We start from the raw sequence: 5,955 nt of genomic DNA, 5'->3' as shown, positions 1-5,955 counted from the left end.
TCCCCTAATAATTGAGTCCCCCACTACCAGCACCTGCCTGGCCTGCCCTGCTCTCCTATTTCCCCTCTTACTGGAGCTGACACTCCTCCGGCTTTCAGGGGACATGTCTTGCTGCAGCAGTGCTACCCCTGTACCGACACCCCCCTCATCTGCCAACTTTGCAAACTTATTGGGGTGTGACAGATCAGGACTAGCCTCCCTGGCACTCTTCCCTCTACCCCCCCCCTCCTGTCACCCAGCTAGCTGCTTCACTGTCCTGCAGCTCACTACTACCACCCTCCCCCACATCTACCCCAGTGAGCAGCTGCTCAGTGAGGAGCAGACTCCTTTCCATATTGTCAACGGATCTCAGTGTTGCCATCTGCTCATTTAGATCCAGTACCTGGGCTTCCAAACGCACAACATGCACAGCAGTATGCATCCACGACCGGCTGTTCAAGGATTGCATACATGTGGCAAGATGTACACTGGACAGCATTGTCAATAATGGAGCTCATTTCCTAATGAGGATTGCCCTAGACAGAAACATTAAGTAAGAAGAAATGTAAAGAATTAATAATAAACAGACAGCAATTCAGTCCAAATTCCTCCCTTCCAAACTGCCTGAATCCAAGTCACTGAACAACAAGTCACACACTTATTTCCGTTTGCACTTACGCTCCGGTCACACTCAGCTCGTTCACACTCTCTATAGAAGAAGATTTAAAGAGGTTTTTTTATTTTTTCCCCTTTTGCAGCAATGCACCCTACAGCTCAATGCACTTCCAAATGCACCTGATATGAAGTTTTCAGAAAATGACGTCTTGAGTGCTTCGGAAAGGACATGGGGCAGGATCTAAATGGCGCTGGAGGCAGCGCATGCTCAGATCGAAATCTCAGTTCTGAACTAAGAAGAGATATCAATCTGCGCATGTGCCGCCTCTGGCGCCATTTTCTTGAAGTCCTGCGCTGAATTTTAAAAAGGAGGCAGGTCACTGAGTAATCAATGATCAATAATAAAAAAAAACAGAGGAGGCTGGTGGGGGGTCGAAGAACGAGAAGAGGACCCTGCCTCCACGTCCCACCCCGAAGCATACTGAAGTGCACAAGACGTCATTTTCTGAAAACTTCATAAGGTGAGTATTAAACAACCACTGAGCAGATCCCTTCACATCAGGTATCAGATTAATCAGCATCGCAGCACCATTATGGCCATGCCTTTAGTTTATAGGGCTAAATCCTGCTGACAGGTTTGCTTTAAGCGGCAGTACTGCACATCCGCCTGCCAGTGAATTGAATAGGAGGCGGATGTGCAGAACCCCTCTCCGGCCGCTACAACTTGACGGCCAAGCATCGCAGGTGAGTACTTCAGGCCGGCGGCCCCCACCGCCAGCACCAATAACAGTTGATCGTCAGGGGTGCCGGGTGCGGGACCCCAGCCGATCAAACATTGATGCCCTATTCTATGGACAGGGCATCAATGAAAACGTAGTAGACAACCCCTTTAAGCAGCGGGTGAAAAGCTTTTAGGACACATACCCATAAATCAAAGGGATTTATAAAAAGAAAATAAGCAGCACTCCAATTAATTGTGGAAATGTGGAGGACTTTTATTAGCCCATCTGGCAACATTTCTGTTCCATTATAGCAGAGAAATGTCCTGTTATGGATCCGAAACGTGGCCACATTGTCTAATAGAGTCGTCCACTTTTTCACAATTAATTGGAGTGCTGCTTATTTTTATAAAAATATATATACAGACACATTCATTATTAGAGCAGATACTGAGATTTACACCATGTATACAGGACAGGAGAAGTATACACGACGTGCACAGCTCCACAATATATACTGTGTTCAGGAACATAGAGTGGAGCTGTGTATATAGTATATACTGTAGAGCTGTGCCAGTGTATATAGTGTGGATTCCACACTTTATACACAGCACCATACTATATAAACATCTGTACACTATATACTATAGATGCACAACTCTACATTATGCACTTTATTAAAACAGCATTACACTATGTACTAGACTACAATATATCTACTAATGCCAAAAATTACAATATATCTACAATTTCCCTCAGGATCAATAAAATGCATTGCATCGTATATTATGATGCATACATCACATAGGAGACACAAAGAGTAAATATCATATAGGAGACACTGCTGAATATATATCACATTGAGACTGCTATAGATACATTATATAGGTGATACTGTGACTGCTGTACTGTATATGTTATGTAGCTGATACTCGACTATAAAACAGCAGTTGTAGTATCAACTATATAATGTATGTAAAAGGCTGTATATACATTATATAGGTGATACTGTGATTATACACAGCATTCTATATACATTATATAGTCGATATTGCGACTGCTGTATATACATTATATAGGCGATACTGCTTTGTATAATTGCAGTATCACCTGTATAATGTATATACAGGAGTAGCAGTATTACTTGTATAATGACTGCTGTATATACAATATATACAGTTAGGTCCATATATATTTGGACAGAGACAACATTTTTCTAATTTTGGTTATAGACATTACCACAATGAATTTTAAACAAAACAATTCAGATGCAGTTGAAGTTCAGACTTTTAGCTTCCATTTGAGGGTATCCACATTAAAATTGGATGAAGGGTTTAGGAGTTTCAGCTCCTTAACATGTGCCACCCTGTTTTTAAAGGGACAAAAAGTAATTGGACAATTGACTCCAAGGCTATTTCATGGACAGGTGTGGGCAATCCCTTCGTTATTTCATTCTCAATTAAGCAGATAAAAGGCCTGGAGTTGATTTGAGGTGTGGTGCTTGCATTTGGAAGGTTTTGCTGTGAAGTAAACATGCGATCAAAGGAGCTCTCCATGCAGGTGAAACAAGCCATCCTTAAGCTTCAAAAACAGAAAAAACCCATCCGAGAAATTGCTACAATATTAGGAGTGGCAAAATCTATGGTTTGGTACATCCTGAGAAAGAAAGAAAGCACTGGTGAACTCCTCAATGCAAAAAGACCTGGGCACCCACGGAAGACAACAGTGGTGGATGATCGCAGAATAATCTCCATGGTGAAGAGAAACCCCTTCACAACAGCCAACCAAGTGAACAACACTCTCCAGGAGGTAGGCGTATCAATATCCAAATCTACCATAAAGAGAAGACTGCATGAAAGTACATACAGAGGGTTCACTGCACGGTGCAAGCCACTCATAAGCATCAAGAATAAAAAGGGTAGACAGGACTTTGCTAAAAAAAACATCTAAAAAAGCCAGTACAGTTCTGGAAGAACACTCTTTGGACAGATGAAACCAAGATCAACCTCTACCAGAATGATGGAAAGAGAAAAGTATGGCAAAGGCGTGGTACAGCTCATGATCCAAAGCATACCACATCATCTGTAAAACATGGTGGAGGCAGTGTGATGGCTTGGGCATGCATGGCTGCGAGTGGCACTGGGTCACTAGTGTTTATTGATGATGTGACACAGGACAGAAGCAGCCGAATGAATTCTGATGTATTCAGAGCCATATTGTGTGCTCAGATCCAGCCAAATGCAGCCAAACTGATTGATCGTCATTTCATACAGATGGATAATGACCCAAAACATAAAGCCAAAGCAACCCAGGAGTTTATTAAAGCAAAGAAGTGGAATATTCTTGAATGGCCAAGTCAGTCACCTGATCTCAACCCAATTGAGCATGAATTTCACTTGTTAAAGACTAAACTTCAGACAGAAAGGCCCACAAACAAACAGCAACTGAAAACCATCGCAGTGAAGGCCTGGCAGAGCATCAAAAAGGAGGAAACAGTGTCTGGTGACGTCCATGAGTTCAAGACTTCAGGCAGTCATTGCCAACAAAGGGTTTTCAACCAAGTGCTAGAAATGAACATTTTATTTACAATTATTTAGTCTGTCCAATTACTTTTGGTCCCTTTTGTTATGATCTGCAACATATACTAAGGAAAGATAGGGGAAAGCTGTCCCTACAGTAAGATTAAGCTGAATGTCTATGATGTAGTGGGCTCCCTGTTCCTTGTGAACAGACCCGCCTTAGTCCTCGGCTAGTCTGAACGAAGACCTATAGAATTAAGGGGTTCCTAAATGAACTAAGGACTGGAAAAAAAATGGGACACCTCCTAAACAGAAGTTGTTGCAGAGCACAAAAGACAAACTGACAAAACGTACTAGAGGTCCCAGAGGACCAAGCGAACTGACAGAGATAGGCACCGAAGCACCTGGCTAGAAAGACAGTCAAACAACACTGAAGTCCAGCAAAGCCAGAAGGGCGGAGCTGGAATATATAGGCAGATGGTCACGTGACCGCAAAACACAAGATAGAAAAAACTAACAGGAGGGTTCTAACACCTTTAAAAACAGGGTGGCACATGTTAAGGAGCTGAAACTCCTAAACCCTTCATCCAATTTTAATGTGGATACCCTCAAATGAAAGCTGAAAGTCTGAACTTCAACTGCATCTGAATTGTTTTGTTTAAAATTCATTGTGGTAATGTCTATAACCAAAATTAGAAAAATGTTGTCTCTGTCCAAATATATATGGTCCTAACTGTAGGTGATACTGCTACTGCTGTGTATAATTGCAGCATCACCTATATAATGTATATACAGCAGTAGCAGTATCACAAACAGTATACATTGTATACACAGCAGTCCATATACATTATACAGGTGATACTGTGACTGCTGTATATAAATTATATAGGTGATGCATATACAACAGTAGCACTTGTATAATGTATATAGACTGCTTTATATAAATTATATAGGTGATACATATACAACAGTAGCACCTGTATAATATATATACAGCAGTATCCCCGGTATAATGTATAGACAGCAGTAGCACTTGTATAATGTATATACAGTAGACTGCTGTATATAAATTATATAGGTGATACATATACAGCAGTAGCACCTGTATAATATATATACAGCAGTAGCACCTGTATAATGTATACACAGCAGTAGAACCTCTATAATGTATAGACAGCAGTATCACCTGTATAATGTATATACAGCAGTATCACCTGTATAATGTATATACAGCAGTAGCACCCACTGCTTTCAGATCGGCGCTGGAAAAAAAGAGGAATAAAAAGCGATCAAAATTATGAATATAAATAAAAATGCTACCACTGAAAACGTCATCTTGTCACGCAAAATACAAGCCATCTTACAGCTCTATTAGCCGATAAATAAAAAATAGTATAGCTCTCAGAATAAAGCGATGCAAAAATAATTATTTTTTCTAAAAAAGTTTTTATTGTGTAAAATCACCAACACATAAAAAAATATGAATGTGGTATCGCTGTAATCGTACTGACACAAAAAATAAAGCTGCCTTATCAATTTTACCACACCCTGAATGACATAAAAAAAATCCCACAAACAATTCCTAACTTGATGGTTTTTGTTCATTCTGCCTCCCCAACAGGCCCCGCGTCAGCACCCGGGCAAGTGCCGGGGCCCTGAGCTCATGTGGGACCACCTGCGAGCTATGGGACCTGTGAGCGGTGCGATGCGGTGCCTGTGCCAGCGCCCGCCACCCCCCTCTTGCTCAGTGCCCCGGCAGCCGGCACAATACTTACCTCTCCCCGTGCCTCCGCAGCAGCTTTGGTGTCTTCTGCATCCTTTGACTGTGACGTCCCAGGTCAGAGGGCGCGGTGACGTCTCTCCACCGCGCCCTCTCCTGAGCCATCACAGCGCAGAGCGGCAAGACGCTGGCGCGGGTGAGGAGTCCGAAGCAGCGGCAGCAGATGAGAAGTGAGGAGAGTATTTTATTTATTTATTTTTTTCTTTATGTATGGGCGCATGGAGAATGACATCCTGCATGGGGCATTATGTGGAGGGGGAGTGACATCCCGCATGGGGCATTATATGGGGAAGGGAATGACATCCTGCATGTGGCATTATACGGGGGGGAGTGACATCCTGTA

The sequence above is a fragment of the Phyllobates terribilis genome, unplaced genomic scaffold (genome assembly GCF_046119375.1).
Source record: "Phyllobates terribilis strain yellow unplaced genomic scaffold, ASM4611937v1 Scaffold_297__1_contigs__length_2349677, whole genome shotgun sequence".
Lineage (NCBI taxonomy): Eukaryota > Metazoa > Chordata > Amphibia > Anura > Dendrobatidae > Phyllobates > Phyllobates terribilis.
This window is presented reverse-complemented; position numbering follows the sequence as displayed.